The sequence below is a fragment of the Nelumbo lutea genome, chromosome 5 (genome assembly GCF_056320005.1).
Source record: "Nelumbo lutea isolate HS-2025 chromosome 5, American lotus-T2T, whole genome shotgun sequence".
Classification (NCBI taxonomy): domain Eukaryota; kingdom Viridiplantae; phylum Streptophyta; class Magnoliopsida; order Proteales; family Nelumbonaceae; genus Nelumbo; species Nelumbo lutea.
The window spans coordinates 75,353,474-75,373,769 of NC_142688.1; the positions used below are offsets into that span (position 1 = coordinate 75,353,474).

A 20,296-nucleotide genomic window follows, 5' to 3' on the forward strand; every position below is an offset into this window, starting at 1 on the left:
CATGTTGACCACCTCCGTACTGTTTTCCAGGTCTTGCGGGACAACAACTTGTTTGTTAAGAAGGAGAAATGTTCTTTCGCCATAGAAGAGGTGGCCTTCCTCGGACACATAATCCGAGCAGGCACAATCAGCATGGATCCAACTAAAGTCAAGGCCATTCAAGATTGGGCACCATCCACCAGGGTCATCGAACTTCGCTCCTTCCTTGGCCTCGTGAACTACTATTGAAGATTCATCTCAGGATTCTCAGCACGAGCCACCGCCCTCACCAACTTACTGAAGAAGACTAGTATGTGGACCTGGAGTGAATGTTGCCAAACAGCTTTTGATGATTTAAAGAGAGTTGTCTCAGCAGAACCTGTCCTCGACTTGTCTGACCCAAGCAAGCCGTATGAGCTACACACAGATGCTTCTGATTTTGCCATTGGTGGGGTCTTGATGCAAGAAGGGCATCCCATCGCCTTTGAAAGCCGCAAATTGAACGATACAGAGAGGAGGTACACTGTGCAAGAGAAGGAGATGACAGCCATTGTCCACTGCCTCCGCACATGGCGACACTACCTACTTGGCTCCAAGTTCGTGGTCAAGACTGACAACATAGCTACTAGTTACTTTTAGTCATAGAAGAAGCTGAGCCCTAAGCAAGCTCGATGGCAAGATTTCTTAGCGGAGTTTGACATGACTCTAGAATACAAGCCAGGGCCGATGAACAAGGTTGTTGATGCACTTAGCAGGAAGGCCGAGCTTGCAGCACTATCCACGAGTGAAGGTCCCTCTCAAAGCCAGATCAGACTGGACCTCATTAAGCTTATCAAGGAAGGACTCCAGAAGGACCCCATTGCTCAGAGCCTATCGATAGCGGCTCGTGAAGGGAAGATTAGGCGGTTTTGGGTTGAAGAAGGCCTTCTCTTGACAAAGGGAAGGCGGATATTTGTACCGAGAGTTGAAGACTTGAGAAAGACTCTCCTACGTGAATGTCATGACGGCTTGTGGGTAAGACACCCTAGGTGGCAGCGTACCTTGGCACTTCTACAACATGCCTACTATTGGCCTCATATGGAGCAAGATGTTCGAGAATACACGAGGACATGCTTGATTTGCCAGCAAGACAAGCCCGAGCGTACCAAGCCTCTTGGACTCCTACAACCTCTTCCAACTCCCTCACAACCTCAGTAGTCTTCCTAAAGTGAGAGACTATGCATCCATCATTGTTGTTGTCAATAGATTTTCAGTATGTCACTTTCACCCCAGCACCAAAGCACCTTTCAACTGAAGACACAACATACCTTTTCTTCAAGCATGTGGTGAAATATTGGGGAGCCCCACAGAACATTGTTAGTGATCGAGATCCCTGATTCACTATTGCTTTTTGGACAGAGCTTTTCAAGCTTCTTGGCTTGAACTTGAACTTCTCCAGCAGCAGCCATCCAGAGTCAGATGGGCAGACAGAGAGAATGAACTCCCTCCTTGAAGAGTACCTCCGCCATTTTGTATCAGCTACACAGAAGAATTGGGTTCGATTGTTGGACATTGCACAGTTCTCCATCAACACACAGAAGAGCTCCTCCACCAATCAAAGTCCTTTTGAAGTCATCACCGACCAACTACCAAGATGTCCGCACAACATCGTCAACGACCAATCAAGGAAGAAGCCCTCGAGCCTTCACTTTCACCAGGGAATGGAAAGAATGCCTTAACATCACTCGAGCTTCCCTAGAGAAAGCCTCCAGAAGAATGAAGAAATGGGCCGATTTGGGTAGACGACCCGAGAACTTCCAAGTAGGTGACCTGGCCTTAGTAAAACTCCATACCCATTGCCTTAGGTTCTTTCGAAGAGTACACCCAGGCTTGTGAGAAAATATGAGGGACCTTGTAAAATCCTAGCCAAAGTAGGAGCTTCAGCCTACAAACTCAAACTGCCCCCTTGGCTAAAAGTACACCCCGTCTTTCATGTAAGCCAACTTAAACCCTACCATGCCGACAGCCAAGATACCTCCCGAAACCAAAGTCAACGCACACACCCATCCTACCAACCACCCAAGAACCGATCCCTCGACTCCATCCTCAACCATATGTTGTCCCAATCCTCCCAAACATCAGAATGTGAGTACCTGGTGAAGTGGAAGGGACCTCTAGAAGAAGACACCTGGGAGATTGCAGAAGACCTCCTTCCGTTCGCAGTGAAGCTGGACGAGTACCTGAGGAAGAATCTTTGAGGACGAAGATTGAATTGAGTGGGGGAGACTATGACGGTTCAGCCACCATTAGCGCCACCAGCACGCCATCTAAGTGTTTTGGGTTGGGTCCTTGTACTCTTTTTGTAAGGGGGGTATGCATATGGCAATTATGTAAATAGTAGTATGCATGTACAGTATTTTGATGTACCATTTTGTCACTCTCCCAAAAGCTTAACGTACTCTTTGAGGGGAGGTAGGTAGTCGAGTGAGCTCATAAGCGTGTAAAGGCTAAGCATGAGATCCCCTCAATACTGTACTGTGTGCTTGTGCTTACTACTGATTAATATAATACAAGTTGCCTTTTGTCTAATTTGTATGCACTATTGTTTCCTTTTATATGTTGTTGCTTGCATTTGCAGGCTTTCTCGATCCCAATGGAGCGCTGCACAGGACCCCATCGTTTAGCCCCGTGACAATCCGGCAAGCCACGAACGAAGAGGATTGAGTCACCACCACCTAAGAAGCGGGTGGTGCATTGCAGTAGGTGCGGCGGAACGGGACACTATGCGCGAACGTGTAAGGCACCCACCCCTGCATTAGTATTTCTGAATTGTCTGAATTTGCTACATGTCAGTTATTTTCCCGGTATGAATTTGTTTAAGATTGTTTACTTGTTGTATTTAGTACAATATGTTCGTTAATTATATGTCGGAAAGTCCCCATGAATGTTTCATTAACTCATATATCTGTATTTTGGCCACAGAAATAGCTACTATGGTGTATTCATTGAGGTGTGTGATAGTGTCATGATTGGCAATTAAGTGATATCGATATTATGGGAGTCATTGCATCCATCTACTGAACATTGTAGCACCAGATTAGGTTCGATAAGATGAAGTAAGTTCGTGGCTCGGGTACCAGGGTGTCCAACCCTACCCAAACCGTTCTGACCCGGTTCTATCTGGTTCCGTCTGGGCTTTGATCAAAGCTGTTAGGACTGATTCGGTCTGGCTCTAGCACGGTTCGGTTCTCACCAAACCGGGCTAACTCATCTCTATTACGGATCGGATATGGAGGCTAACTTTTCTCTTCGACGAGGATTCAAGTCGGAGATGGGAAGCCTAAGGTGGATTTGGCTGCATGATTATAATTGAAACCCTAAGGTGAAGAGTAACCAAGGCACAAACTAACTATCGTATATGTTTGTTTGATGCGAATGTATGAAAATAAACTATTGGAAATGTCAGGCCCGGGCCGGTTCAACCCAACAGAATTGGCAAAGTGCATTCCAAAGATATCTTACCCATTAATAAAAATAAGAATGGCTCAATTTTATCGTTAAAGGACCCTGATTTCATTTTTCCATTTATACCCCTGTCATTAAAATATATTTCCATCTTATTACATTTTTAGAAAGTAATTGATGTAATTTTATTAGTGTAATAATTATTATTAAGTTACGTTAATTATTATAGTAAAATTTATTATTTTCAAAATGCCGTAATTAAAATAATTTTGAAATAACTGTAATTCCAATAAAAATTATTAGTGTAGTTAAATTAATTATTTTTTCAAAATAATTAAAATAATTTTGAAATAACTGTAATTCCAATAATAAATTTTTTACTATAGTTACAATTTCTTAAAATTAATTTTATTACACTAACAATTAAATTGTGTTATTTTCCAGAAAAATTACTAGCAATCAATGAGTATACAAAATTTTCAACCAATAATTTCTTTATAAATTTCATTTAAAAATAATTAAAAATTATAAAATTGAAAAATAAATTCAACAATTATAGCTATAGGAAAGAATTGGTGGAGTTTGCAAATTGGCAATCAAAATATCATAATTTTGGAAAAATTTGTAGAAGAAAATAAAAAATATATATTAATGTAATTTTCGAAAATTTCATTAAAATGTAGTAAATAATTTTGGAAAATTTAAGAAATCAATAATGTAGTATATATACTTGTAAAAATTTACCAGGAGCCGACATTTAATATATCCTTTTGATTGTTTTTCACCAGCAAATTAGACATTAGATTTTCTCGTGCATCGCACAAATTCCCAACTAGTAAATTCCAAAAATATACATTGTTTTCTACTAAAAAGGTACAAAAAATGTCAACTACTGACTCCGTTAACAAACACAGCTTTACACATGTCCTACAGATGTAAATATAAAATAGCCAGTAAAACAAATAGCACAATCAAGCCTGCCATGTGCATGTTCAACACATGCTTCAAATGGACAATTTCAGCTTGCATTTTAACAATGGTATTAGCTAACTCCGTCGTCTTAGCCATCGAACTTTCAATCTGGTTTCGCTGACTATTTTCATCATCTTGTAACTTCTCAATATGAGCATCGCACCACTGCACAAACCCACATGTTGGATGCACAAAGTATAGAAAAAGAAGTAATTAGAATAAAATATAGGTACATATCATTTAATAGAATGTTATTAATTATCAGCTTACATATATAGATAATAAATGAGGTAATTTACAGAGAGATGTCTTAAATAGGAGACAAACTCCATATTATTGCAATTTTGGTACTCTCCCCCGGATTTACGCTGGTCAAAACACAGGTGCAGCACAGTATTTGGCAAAAGACAAGTATAGAACATGCCATGTTTGTTGGGAATTCTTTGTGTGTGTGCATGTCTAACCTTTCACGAACTAGCTAAAAACGCAAATAAATCATATTTACAATAATAATAGGAAAAGAAGGAGAAACAAAAGTTCACATACACAATGGAAAATGCAGAAGAACAACTGAGCAAGTTTAGATAGAACATAGAAAATGAATGAAAAAAAAAAAAAAAAAAAACGGAAGATGAACTAGATAAAAAATGGAAAATCGAAAAAAGGAAAACGCAAGAGTACCGACTAGTCGATGGGTTGTCGGTGGTCACGTCCCCGGCAGCCTCTGACAGTGTTACCTGTTCCCTCTGGTGGCTACAGTAATATATTAATATCCTTTTCATACTTAGGGTTTCAACTTTCGAATAGAATTGAAATAGAATGACTCGACTGAACAGTAAAATGGGCCCCCATGGAAAATGAGATCGGATGTACTCCTCACACCTGGTGCCTCACACGCACATTGGGATCATCTCCTGTACTTATTATTTATTACACACGGGAGATTCCTAATGCATGGTGGATGTGCATGTGAATGTGAGGCGCCCATTTGTGAGGAGCAGATCGTGACTCGTAGCAAATGGATGGGAATAACCATACTCCAAATTATGTGAACAGCTCCTTGTAGAGTATAATACATTGCAATTTGCACAACTAGGATTATAAATTTTAGGGGCCAGAGCATCTCAGTATGTGTATCTACAATAGGCTGAAATTAACACACAACAATAATGAACTCATGCAAACCACGCTTCCACACCTATTGGCCGCGTCCGCCCGTATCCGATGGAAAATGGGCCCGGGGTTCGCATGGTTAGGACCCCAAGGCCTCCAACACATGCACTATAAGGACCATTGGGCCAAAGCATATCAGTATGTGCCTACACGATAGGCTGAAAGTAACACACAACAATACTGAACTCATGCAAATCATGTTTCCACACCTATTGGTCGCGTCCACCCACGTCTGACGGAAAATGGGCCCGGGGTTTGCATGGTCAAGACCTCGAGGCCTCCAACACATGCACTATAAGGACCGTTGGGCCAAAGCATCTCGGTATGTGCCTCTACGATAGGTTGAAAGTAACACACAACAATATTGATCTCATGCAAACCATGCTTCCACACTTATCGCTCGCGTCCGAAGGAAAATGGGCCCAGGGTTTGCACGGCCAGGACCCCGAGGCCTCTGGCACATGCATTATAAGGACTGTTGGGTTAGAGCATCTCGGTATGTTCCTCCACGATAGGCTGGAAGTAACACACAACAATACTGATCTCATGTAAACCACGCTTCCACACATATCGGCCATGTCCGCCCTCCTTTGACGGAAAATGGGCCCGGGGTTCACATGGTTAGGACCTCAAGGCCTCCGGCACATGCACTATAAGGACTATTGGGCCAGAGCATCTCGGTATGTGCACAAAATAATCCATTTGATGTCTACCACACTAGGCTGAAGCACACAACAATACTATTGTGATGCAAACCATACTTCCAAACCTATGAGACACATCCGCAAGTGTCTGAAGGTCAACGAGGCTGAATGTAGGCTGATTCGGTCCCTGAGACCTAGGGCATGTGCACTATAATGAACATTGAGTCAGTCCGTCTCGACATGCATAGAGCAATCCAAAGGTGGACTACACTAGGCTTGTAAATTCTTAAAAACAATCGAATTATTGTGTGCTCTGTAATCAAGTTGAAGGGGAGATCCACTAGGTAATGCCAAAGATTGTTTGTGATCTTTTGTGGTGTTAGGAACTTAAGGGACAATCCAAGGTCACAACGAGAGTGTATTGTCTTCCACCCAGATGCAGTGTTAAGTATAATTTGTTGTTAGATAGTGTATGCCCTTAGCTCCAATCAGATTGATGTACTTGATGACATTTATTGTAAATGAATAAAAGTACATAATTGATTCATGTGTTTTGGTATGGTTTTGTATAATACCCTTAAACTGGATACTTATGAGACTCGTGTTAGTTTAGAATCTTCACAGCCGTTGGATAGATCTGGCGAGATTTATCCTACCAAGGCTGACACTGATGTGTCGCCAAGTTGGTTGGGCTGGCTTGTCTCAGTTGCTAGGGTGAGACATGAGGTACATGCAGTGTGGGTTTTCTTGAAACCCTGAACCAGACCGAAATTCCAAAATTGTCTAGACTTTAGAGACAGATGAGCAAAACAAGAATGTTACACCTGACCCCTATACTCAATTATGGTACTACATTAGGTGTCAGATTGGCCTGTCTTTAATATGCCAATCAGTGAGATCCTTAGAGGGGGTCAAAACCTGGGTATGTTGGGATAGTTCGAGAATACATCTGAGTGGGTGATCATAGTGATAGTATCAGCCCCTTTGTCGGACAAAGTGAATGATCGGGGATGCACTATCTCTGATGGAAACCTAAATTGTCGGCAGTTGATTTCAAACGTTGAAATTTGGTTTTTGCAAAATATATTTATACAGAGATATACATATATATTATGGTTTCAGAATGTTTGCAAAAGGTTTTACTTCCTGTAGGGTTTGACCATCTATATGATGGATCTCTCATCCCTTCAATGGTATCAGAGTCGAGTTCACATTCTTGAACCAAAATCAGATATGATCTAAACTTGCGCAATTCGGCAGAATCGGTTCTACCCAATTTGCACAGATTATGTTTTTTCTGAGAATTTAGTTCTCAGACATGAGCGATTGATCTGAAATTCAATCATTTATTTTTTGTAATATATTTAGAACTGTTCTATTTATATTTCTTGAAATTTGGGTTGTTCAAATGGTGGAGATCGAATTCTTTTCTTGGCACAAGAAATCTACGCACCTACTGATTATTCTATTCTTTCTTGGTCTGTAAATATATTTTTTTATTTTATTTTTCAGAGGAGATGTATAGGATTTGCTTCTAATGTAATATTAGTAGAAAAAATAAGATTTTTTTTTCTTTTTTATTTCATTGAAGACGAAGCTGGTTAGCATGCAGGAGACGGCTTGCGTAGATAAGAAATATGCAATCTACGAATTGCAATAATGGAAACTGCAATCTGTGAACTAATTTCTTGTTTTGCAGGGTTTCAGCCTTACGAACACCCCCCTTTTGTGTTTGTTCAATGATTCTTGAATGTCATTTATTAGTTATTTAATTTCAGATCATCTTCTTGAATTGAATCTTGAATTAAACATCAAACCCTAGACCCATTCGAAATAGATTGGGCCAAACTGGCTGGACCGAATCTGTGATTCGATGGGGGCTGTTCTCAGCCCTAAAATTTCCTTCATGGGCCCAGGGATTGATGGTTAATTCCAAGATGCAATTCGACCCACATCTATAAAACCCAGTTTTAAACTATTAAAACTGACTTAGCCTAATTCAGCATAAATGTTATATGGGCTGAACTACTCTTTGCAATTCGGCCCATATACCTAGATAATATTAATTGGTAATATTATGGAGTTAAATGGGCTTTATTTATGGGTTTTATAGTTATTTAATTGATTGGATCAATTATGGATTTCATGCATGTGATGTATGGATGTGTGATGTACTACGTCCATGGGCCATAAGTACTTAGCCCATGCTGATACGATAGTGACTCTTTTGCACACCATGGCTGAATGCACATCATTGTCATTGTGTCCTTAAAGATCATTGGATGATCTCCCTGCATGGTGGGCCCCACATCAGCTTCCTCTTCAAGAGGAACCGTGCGGAACTCTAGCCGCTTAGGGCCCATCTAAATCTGGCTTTATGAAAGTTAGTGGGAGCCACTTTGGTTTCACCTAAATAAAACTAGGGCATAATTATTCATTCCCTCCTGAAAAACATAAGTGCATGTGATAGGGAGATTCATATGATAACTAGATGGCTGACATAGAGAATAGAATAGAAAGCTGAGAACTAGTGGCTAGGGTTGAATGGTGAGGATTAGAAGGTAGGTGGCACCTTAGGGTTAAAAAGATAAAAAGAGGGTGCCCTAGAATGAATGATGGAGATTAGAAGGGATGAAAAGTGATGATTTAGCAGATAGGGGCGTCTAGGGTTTGTTAAGGATGAAAAGAATGAGTTAGAAGGCGCCCTAGGTTTGCTAAGGAGAGGGGAGCATGTTAATACAGTAGGAGGGGCGTCATTCTGGGTTTAGCAGATAGGAGGCACCCTCCTATGCTCAATTTTTTACAAAAACACCCCCTCTCTCAGCTGGACTTCACACCAGCATCCCAAACACTACATTTCATCCTTGAAACTTCCCCAGTTTTCAACAAGATTTGCACAAAGACCCTCAGAGGTCACATTTTTTAATTTAACTGGGAAAATATAACATTTTGACTATTCTAAGGCCTAAAATACCCCTGAAGTGATGTCCTTAAGGCATCAAACTACAAAGTTATAACAGCCCCCAACTTAACCATTGCTATCCCTTAGCAATGCAGCCTTAAAATTACACTATGTAAAGAGATTATTCCCATTGCAAGATCATCCCTAACAAAATTAGTCAATTATCCTAATTCCAGAATTTTCAAACTTTGTATAGATCGATATTGGGTTTAAGGGGTAAAGCCGCCTTGCTTTGAACATTACAAAAACTTGGCTTAAAAATCTTATATACCCTTCCATTTGCAAACTATCTTAATAAGCTGAGATTAATTTTAAAATTAGGCAGGTATTCTTCTCATCATTTCTGATAGTGGATTTCTACCACTGAACTTGATATGCACACTTATTTTTATGGCTCCCTTCCACCGTTTGATGCAAATGTCGAAATTTGCCTTACATGAAGAGACTTGGTTAATAAAATGAAAGCAAATCGGTTGGGATCCGAATCCAGAGGTGGCATTAATGAGGAACCCCTCCTCTTGCTTGAGCATTCTCCTCTTCCTCTACCCTTGAACTTCTGAAGATCAGTCTTCCATCTTACCTAGGGGCAGAACCCAACCCCTCTCCAGGAGCCCTTGGGTCCTTTATATACAGAAGGGTTGATACAACTAGGATTAGAGAGAAAGAAGGGACCGACAGCTAGGTTTTAGCAAAGATCTAGGCGCCCTAGGGTTTCTAATGAAGGGTTAGGATGGTTCTAAGGTGATCCTAAGGTTGAGAAGAAAAGGAGAGGGCGCCCAATATTATGTAGGGCTGAGATTTGGGCACCCAGAAATTGATGGAGATTAAAAGGAGTGAGTGAGAAAGATAATGGAATAGAGGGCTGAGCTCTAGTGGCTAGGGGCTGAATGGTGAGGATTAGAAGGTAGGTAGCGCCCTAGGGTTGAAAAGCTAAAAAGAGGGTGCCCTAAAATGAATGGTGGAGATTAAAAGGGATGGAAGGTGGAGAATTAGCAGCTAGGCACGACTAGGGTTTGTTAAGGATGAAAAGAATGAGTTAGAAGGCACCCTAGGGTTTGCTAAGGAGAGGGGAGCATGCTAATACAGTAGGAGTGGCGCAATTCTGGGTTTAGCATATAGGAGGCGTCCTCCTGTGCTCAGTTTTCACAAAAACACCCTTTCTCTCAGCTGGACTTCACACCAGCTTCCCAAAAACTGCATTTCAGCCTTGAAACTTCCCTACTTTTTCACAAGATCTACACATAGACCCTCAGAGGTCACAATATTGAATTTAACTAGACTTTTTAACTATTCTAAGGCCCAAAATACCCCTGAAATGATGCCCTTAAGGCATCAAACAACAGAGTTATCACACCCCCCAACTTAACCATTGCTAGTCCCTTAGCAATGCAGCCTTAAAATTACACTGAGTAAAGAGATTATTCCCATTGCATGATCATCCCTAACAAAATTAGTCAAGTATCCTGATTCTAGAATTCTCAAACTTTGTATAGATCAGTATTGGGTTTAAGGGGTAAAATCATCTTACTTTGAACATTACAAAAACTTGGCTTAAAAATCTTATATACCCTTCCATTTGCAAACTGTCTTGATAAGCTAAGATTGATTTTAAAATTAAGTGGGTATTCTTCTCATCATTTCTGACAATGGATTTCTACGCCTGAACTTGATATGCACACTTATTTTTATGGCTACCTTCCACCGTTTTACGCAAATCTCGACACTTGCCTTAGGTGAATAGACCCAGTTACTAAGTGTTAGGTGATTGTCTTTGGCATTCCTTTTTTCGTTTGACGTGAATCTCGACACTTGGCTTACGTAAAGAGACCTGGTTACTAAGTATAGAGTGTCCATTGACCTTTTATTTTTATTTATTTATTTATTTATTTATTTATTTTGAAACACTATTCAATGTAGTCCACTATCTCTAACAATTTGAAGAATTTTTTTGTCTAATTTCTCAATCTTTATCTTCTTATCTTTTTCAGGGGCAAACTTGGGAGTATTTTTCAATTTTTAAACAGTTTTGACAATATTCAAATAAGACTAATTTTTACTCCTATCACTTGCTACCAATTTCTACAAAATTCAATATTCTTTTATTAGTTTCCTCAACATTTTCTATTTGGGAATATCTTTTAATAGAAAGAATTTTAAAATTTTTAATGAAATTTTAATTCTACATATTTAAAGGCTTAGCTTCAATTTTTTTTTTCAAATTTTCTCTCTCCTTCCTCACCACCCAACATAAGTGTCATTGTCCCCAATGGCATTACTAGACTGATGCAAAAGGGACTTGGGCTAAAGGAAACAATCAGTAGGATTTTCTTGAGGGGTTCAAGGTCTGGCAACTAGTCTCGAATCAAGAAAAGAAACAAAACTCAAATCCTAACAGCAAAAACACTAAAAACTTCATTGGGTTGCCTCCCAACTAGCGCTAAGTTTAACATCTTCAGTCAGACATATTCATTCAATTCTTCCATCCAAACTCTCAGACTCACTTTATTCTTCATACAAATAGGGCTCAGACTAGGCTAACCAAGGGGTAGACAGGTCACTTAAAAAGCCATCCGCTATATCTATCTTGAACTCATCTTCCCCTAGGTTTGGATACTTAGAGGTAGTAAAAACATTTAACTGGTTTTTCTGCCTCCCAAATGAGACGTCCATTTCTCCTGATTTATAGTTGATGTTTGCATCGACCATCTATGATTATATGGTTATGGTTTAGTTCATTGGTTGGGGTCATGTCTAAGACAACAAAATCTACTTGGAAATAACAATCTTCTATCTGGCGTCCTGAATAACACCTCGAGGAGTCTTGACTGACCGATCGGCGATTTGTAAAATTACCGGGCTAGGTTTTAACTCACCCATCCTGAACCTTTCATAAATGACGGACGAAAGCAGATTTGCACAAGCCCCAAGATCCCATAGGGCCCAATCATAGGTGATTCCAAAGATGACACAGCTTATGAGATGACCATCAGGGTCTTTCATTTTCTATGGAAGTTGGTTTAAGACGACCGCACTAACGTCTACTGAGAGCATCACTTTTTGTGGGGCCGATCGTGGCACCCAGTTTTGAGTGTACAACTCTTTCAGAAACTTGGCGTAGGTCGGGACATGTTGAATCGCATCGAGGAGAGGGATGTTAATATGTACTTTCTTGAATAACTCCCTGATCTCCTCGTTGCGAATCTCTTTCTTCTTTTGCAGTGGCTCCGGCTGTGAGTGCGGTTGAAAAGGATACCATAGGTTGGTTCACTATAGGCTCTTTTTCTAAAGTTTCCTTTCCTCCTTCCCCCCCCCCCCCCAACTTAGGGTCTTCTTGCTCCTTTTCTTTTTCTTCAACTTTCTTTTTCTCATATGGATTTTCTAAAATCCTCTCACTCCTTAAGGTTGTAACAGCTTTGGCATTTTCAAACTGAGCATTCTTAGGAGGTGGTTGAATTTGTTGTGGAGGAAGACCCAGTAGTTGATTCCTAGGGTTTGCAACCAGTTGACTCGGTAATTGCTCTACTTCTCTCCTCGCATTGGCTTCGACTAGCTGTCCTATTTGGCTTTCTAGTCTGGCAATGGGATGCTGTTGATTTAGGATTAGTTGTTGAAACTGCATGAATTGGTCATCTACTGTACGGGTTTGAGGAGGTTGTGGGTAAGTTTGATACGTTTAGGTTAGTTAGTTCCTAGGATACACCTGCTGGAACTGACTCTGTACTTGTGGCCCCTGAAATTGTTGGGCCATAGAGTTAGATGGTTGATGATACTGTTGGGACTGTAAGTTGGGTTGATATGGTTGAGCCTATTGAGTCCCAGGGTAATCATTGTACTCATAGTGAGTCTGGGCTTCGGACAATTGAGAGTGCATATCTAGTAGGGTGGTTTCTTGAACTTGGGCTCTATAAGTGAAGTTGGGTTGATTTTCCCATCCAGGGTTATTTGGGTGAAAGAACAGGTTAGCATTGGGTTGGAAAAATCTATTGGTCGCATGTACTTGTTCTGGAATGAATGGTTGACATGGGTCCATTGCAAGGCAGTGGCTGACATGATGGGCCGGGCTTGCACAGATGGAACATGTTGGATAGAATGACAAGGTTGGGTATGGGCCACTTTGTTGACAAAATGCAAGGACTTGATCAAGTCTTTGGGCCATCCCATTAATCTTATCCAGTTGTTGAGACACATCGTTCCAATCTATCTGTGGCTCAAGTTAGAAGTAGTTTCTCATTCCACAAACTCCAGCCATTTAATTCATTTTATTTTATTTTTTTTAACCCCCCTTTTTCTTTCTTTTTTTTTGAAAATTTAAATTTAAATTTTGAATTTTAATTTCAAATTTTGATTTTGAAATTTAAATTTTGCAATTTAAACTTAAATTTTAAATTTTAAATTTTTTATTTTCTCCTTTTTATTTTTTATTTGAAAGCAATTCAAACACATTACCTACGGGCTAATCTAAGGTTTCCTAAAGTAGTGGTTCAACCATTGTAAATCCTCTTAGGTTCAATTGGAATTACACCACTTCCTTTGGTTAGCCAGGAAAGAGGTGGGGATGCGGGAGGATCCCCTTGCTCTCGCAAGAACCTAATTAAGTAACCACAAAACCCGCTTAGGCTTAGCCATTTAACCTCTTTCTTTAGACACCGACCGCCGGTTATGGAAAGTAATTACAACCTTTCTTTCCTAAAATTCAATACACTTTTGAACCAAATGTCAAGCTCCCTAAAGGATCTTGCTATCCAAATTTTAAATTAGGGTGTAGGGTGAACTGCATGTGAAAGGATGGTGGTTTTTGGGCCAAGAAAGGGTGATAAAATCCCCACCTTATCTTATTTAAATTTGATTGCCTTAAATGGACTAACGAAAATACACAATAAACAAAATAAATGCAACTAATTATAATGCATGAACAATTATTTCTAATATGCAATTAATTAGTTTAACATAAAACAATAAAATAAACTAAGCAAAAGAAGTAATTAATCTAATAAAAAAAAGAAAACCTAACACATTCACAACTAACAAGATAATTTCAACAATTAAATAATCCTATATGATACATGCTATAGCATATCAAACCATAAATGTTGAAATGGAAATGCAAAAATTTTTAAATATTAATTATTTTTTTGAATTATTTTTTAAAATTTTAAATTTTTTTAGGTTTTAATTTCTTTTTTGAAATTCAAAATTTGAAATTTAAATTCAAATTAAAATTCAGATTTAGATATGAATTAAAATTTAAATTTAAATTCAATTTTTGAAATTTAAACTCAAATTCAAAATTTTGAATAATTTCCTATTAACAATTAATTATTCAATTAAATAACTAATTAAAGGGCAATTAAATAAAGCAACAAATAATTACAGCAAACAGAAAATAAAAGGATTAATTATGCTAAAAAATTAACAACTGCAAAAATAAATTCTAATAAGGAAAATCGCTAGTCAAATGATTAAATAGAAAATAAAAAAAGAAGATTATGCTAAAAAAATAAAATAAATGAAGTGAATTTTTTCTTTGAAAAATAAATCTAATAAAACAGAAATTTGCTCAAAAATTAAAATAAAGAAAAAATAGATCTAAGAACAAAATGAGAGAAAAATAATACTAAAAAAGTAATAAAATAAATCGGATCTATATAAAAAATTAACTAAAAATTCAAAAATCACTATTTTACCAAAAAAAATTCAAAAATAAAATGGGATGACTACACCTAAAACGCAATCCAATTTCTCTTTTCTTCTCTTTTTTTGCCACTGTTCGGTAATGCTCCGATACCCCACCTTTCACTATTACGTCTTGTAAAATCAAAGAGAAACAAAAATTAAAATGAGATTACAGATCAGGTAATCAAATGAAAAAAAAAATAATGAAACTGATCTAGACAAAGCAAATAAAAAAAAATTCTCCATTGCTTCCCCGAGAACGGCACCAAAAACTTGGTGTGTCCGAAAGCGTGTCGTTAACCACTTCAGAACACCAATTTCAATATTTATAAATTCTTTGATTCTAAAAACAACTACAAACGCAGTTAATGGTGAGAAAGGGGTCGTATCCACAGGGAAGCGAGGGAAAAATCACTACGTACTTTAATCCGGACAAAATAACACGTTGGGAAGTTGCAGAAATACAAAACTTTAATTAATTAAATCGAAATCCATTAAAATAAAATTTTAACAATGATGAAAGTGAAAATTGAAAAAAATAAATAAATAACAGAAATAAATAAATAAAAGAAACTAAATAAAATGTCTGCAACTCGGTCAGAGGTAGCAGTCTCTGAATCTCTCCTTTAACCCTCGAACTCCTCGAGCTAGGCCTTCCATCTTACCTGGCCGAATCCCAGATATCCAGAAAAGAAAACAAAAATTAAAATAGATAAAAGTAAATTGTAGAAAGGAAAAAAAAAGAACTGAAAATTAAAGGACAGAAATTAAATCTAAAACGAAAGTAAACTGGTTGGGATCCGAATCCAAAGGTGGCAGTAGTGGCTAGGTGAACTGCAAGTCGAAACCCCTCCTCTTGTTTGGGCCTTGTCATCTTCCTCTATCCTTGAACTTCTCAAGATCAGTCTTTCGTCTTACCTAGGGGTAGAATCCAACCCCTCTTCAAGAACCCTTGGCGAAGAAAAAGAGAGGGCACCCAATATTATGTAGGGCTGAGATTTGGGGGCCTAGAAATGGATGGTGGAGATCGAGGCTCCTAGGTTTGAAAGGTGGAGATTAAAATGAGTGGGTGGTGCCCTAGAGTGGATGACTAATATAGAGAATGGAATAAAGGGCAAAAATCTAGTGGCTAGGGGTTGAATGGTGAGGATTAGAAGGTAGGTGGCACCCTAGGGTTAAAAAGCTCAAAAGAGGGTGCCCTAGAATGAATGATGGAGATTAGATGGAATAGAAGGTGGAGATTTAGCAGCTAGGGGCGCCTAGGCTTCGTTAAGGATGAAAAGAATGAGTTAGAACATGCTAATACAGTAGGACGGGCGCCATTCTGGGTTTAGCAGATAGGAGGCGCCCTCCTATGCTCAGATTTTCCCAAAAACACCCCCTCTCAGCAGGACTCCACACCAGTTTCTCAAAAACTGCATTTTAGCCTTGAAACTTCCCAGTTTTTCACAATGTTTGCACAAAGACCCTTAGAGTTCACAATATTAAATTTAACGGGGAAATGGGACACTTTAACTATTCTAAGGGTGCCATTAAGAGCTTCGTTGTGCTCTATCCTTAACGGCAATTCTGAAATAAAGTCACTGAAGCGTTTTGGTGAACATTTGGTGCAAACTCCCCTATTTTCCATTGGTTTCAAAATGTTTACCTTCAACAAATTGTAAATATAAATAAAAACTTCGTCATCAGAAAACAAAAAAACAAAAAAAACATGCATAAATGTAAGAAACATGAAGTCGGAGTGGATGGGTTTGAATGCGATTGTGGTTACAGGATACTCAATGGAACGTTGGGTTGGTTGTATCAGATACAATATTTCAAACAAAAAACAATGGTTACAGACAACTAATTTTTCCGATGTAAAGTTACAAGCGGGTAAGATCTATTTTGTCCAGCAACAAGATATGTTATAGCTCAAATGTTTCATCCAAGAACAAAATATCACCCATTTGTTTAACATTCAAAGATGAACTTTAAGTAGCAAGTTTGATTTAAATACCTTCTTTCACTGTAGTCCGGGGAAGAACAGAAAGTTTACCTTCATTTCTCCGTCTGTGCAACGCGCGAATGTTGACGAACTATCGAAAAATCCGAGATGATGAGCACTGGGGATCGGAATAAATGAAGAACTTTGGGTTCGTCGATGGGAGGAACGAATGTGAATAGGGACTATTTACCTAATAACTATTTGGGTAGTTGGGTTGGTTGAGTGGTAAATATGTGAGGAGAGAGAAAAGACAAGAGAAAACTTAAAGTGGGGCATTTTCGGGTTCAATGAGGGGCATTTCTAGGTTTTTCTATGAAGGGCCGACAGTCAAGGGGTACCAAGGGTATTTCGGGTATTTTAATAATATGACAGGATGTTGGGCTGATGTGGGTGTGAGCCAGTGGAGTTGACGGAAATTTGAATTTACAGGATATAAAAAATCGAAATTTCTAAAATAGTGAGGTATTTTTTTATGCCCTTGGTTGGTTGGGCAATAAATTTCAAAGCCAATCCTACTATTTATTATTATTAAAAAAGAAGCCAGTCATGGTTTATATATCAACAAAATGTCCTTTCAAAGGCATTCAACAATCATAAAGGCTTAGTTTGGAAAGAGTACAAATACAAATATATATAATGTAAATACATAAAATAATTTAAAATATAAGATTTTGCATTATACATATTTGTATTTGTACTCCTTTCCAACTAAGCCGAAGGAACAAAGGGCTGAGAAAGAAACCAAAGTTCAAATTTTTGACATGATGCCCATAAACAAGGGGTGTTTCAGACTTTGACCGATTTCAAGGTGTAGGTAGGTCTAAAATCGACCACCTGCCTAATAAATAAGGAATGTTTTAGATTTTGATCAATTTCAAGGTGAAGACAGGCCTAAAACCAACCCCCTAAAGCAATTTTGAAAAACAAAAAAAAAGAACTAAAAAAAGTTTTAGGTATCCAAACACCCAATACATACATTTGTTTGTAAGTATTGGGTGTATAACAACGGCAACCTTGTAGGCGGTGGGGAACTGGGGTGAAGGATGAGTTCTATAACAGCTCTAACATCAAATTTAATTATAGATAAACATAGTGGGGAATTAGAGGAGATCTTAACAGGCCCATGCTAGAGCAAGGCATTCTGCATTTGTAATAGATGCACAAGGCGCTTGGGCTCAGTTTGGAAAGAAGACAAATACAAATATGTACGATGCAAATGCATACAAAATAATACAAAATATAGGGTTTTGCACTCTACATATTTGTATTTGTACTCCTTTGAAACTGAGCCTTCGACACTTGCAATCAAGGTTCAAAATATCACAAAATTGGTAATACATATCAGCTTCCAACTTATCAATACACTAGGTAATTGTGGTTAATTGATTTTGATTTTGGTAAGAAAATACTTGATTAAAGCTTCCACTCAAAACAGAGCGGGAGTAAGCAGCAATTACATCTAAGATCTCGTTTGCTTTTTGATAAGTTACTTAGCTGAGTAAGTGTTTTCTAAGAAAGACTTACCTAGGTAAGTGCATTTATCCATGTTCTTTTATTTACCATGTAAATAGGGCAATGATCATTTTAGCCACAAAAATCCATTATTAAAGGGGTACTTTTGTCTTATTCAAGTATTGGCAATTTTCCCTCAGGTGAAAAAGTTATTTACCCACCTAAGAGATGAGCATCACTTATCCAAGTAAGTAATACCCAAAAAAATAAAATTTCCTTAGTCCCTACATAAATTTGAAAAAAGAACATGGGGTTCTTGGTCAATAAGAATCAAAATCCCATTGACCAATATTCCTCCCTCTCAAAATCCAGAAAAAGAATGCTCCCTATAAAACGAAACTAAGAAGAAGGTCCGGGAATTGAAATGCCATGCATAGCCAAGTGGGCTAAATGGTGGGCAACTCTACTACTCCCGATATACATGAGAGAATTGAATATTCACAAACTGCAAAGATTGAAGGGTTGAGAACATCCTCAATCAAATCGAATGCATCTGAGTCCAAAAGAAGGTGAGATGTGCCGAAAGCAAGGCAACACTAAACCCCGTCCTCAAAGCTAAAGCTTTGGCTATTGAGGAGGAGCTAGAACGATAGGTGGGCATGTCTAGTAATGATTAGGTTACAACAATTATCTCTGATGATGGCACTTAGGCTTGACTTTCTCGAAATTTGAACAATGTTCAACGACTGAACCAGACAGAGAACCGTGATGATGTGGAATTTGCATTTTCTTTAAAATATATATGTATTAAAGTAATAAATGCATTAAATATTCATAAAAGAGCACAAGTAATGAAGTGAATTAATGGTAATAACACAATATACATGAAAAAAATGGCCATGGTTTCAAATCTTATCATTTGTATTTTGAAAAATTCTATACAATTGAAACCTGGCGGTTTTAAGAAACCAGGACCAGTTCATCGGTTTTTCGGTTAAACCAACAAGTCATCTAGCTTTAAGCAGTTTTTATATAGTCTAGTTTCTAGCGTACAACCGAATCGGACATAGGTCTGGGCCACTGTTCAAATTACCGGTCCAGTCCGGTTTCCCAAACACTGAGTTTGAATTCGTGTAGCATCCAAGTTAATCTTATACCAATTAGGCGAAGGCAACAACCAGAAGGGAGTAATGGACCTAGTCAAGGACCACTATTTCCAAGATCTATCAATTTGCTTTAGCAAATTCCTTTTCTTCTACAAGGTCTAGGGGTAGCCACGAGCTTGGCTCGTGAAAAGCTCAGCTTGGCATGGTTTAAATCGAGCTTCAAGACAAGCTTAAGCCTAATTTACAAGTTCAATTGCTAATTGAACCGAGCTCAAGCCTAATAAAGCTCAGTTCTTGAGGCTTGTGAGCTTAATCAAGCTTCTACATATATGTATATATGTATACATAAATAAATACATATATACATATATATATAATATTTTTATTTTTATATATAATAATAATAACAAATTACTATAGTTCTTAATTTTTAAATATCAAATAAAAAATATTTTTTTTAAATATAATTTTTTATTTTTATAAAACATCTAGCTCATAGTTGAGCTCGAACCGAGCCAAAGCTTACAAGCTTTTGGCTTGAGTCGAACTTGAGCTCAAATCTCTAGCTCGAACCAAGCTCGAGCTCAAGCCTCATACTTTCTTGGCAAGCTCTAGCTCGAGCTTGAGCCTCATTCTTGCTTCAATTCAGCTCGGCTTGGCTCAAATCCACCCTTAACAAGGTCCAACAAATAAAGGCTATAAGAGAAGAGGCATGAGATATTACAAAGTTTAATGAAACATCCAACTAAGATTTCAATCATTGTATGAGATTATTGACATCATTAGGTCTGAGAGATAGAGAAGAACCAAACCAAATAGCCTTAGAGAATGGGAAGTTGAGGAGAAGGTGTCTAATCATCTCAATTGAACCATGTTACTTGGTGCAGGAGTCGTTAGTCCCCAC

At 38.2% G+C, this 20,296-nt stretch overlaps 1 long non-coding RNA gene across 1 annotated transcript; it reads right to left on the bottom strand.

Moving 5' to 3' along the window:
* Positions 1–4,227: 4,227 nt before the first annotated feature.
* Positions 4,228–17,032, bottom strand: LOC148852955 (uncharacterized). Its single transcript, XR_016098953.1, has 2 exons — positions 16,847–17,032; positions 4,228–4,560 (listed from the first exon to the last, which is right to left on the bottom strand). It is a non-coding gene; the product is annotated as an uncharacterized LOC148852955 (long non-coding RNA).
* Between the last annotated feature and the right edge of the window lie 3,264 nt (positions 17,033–20,296).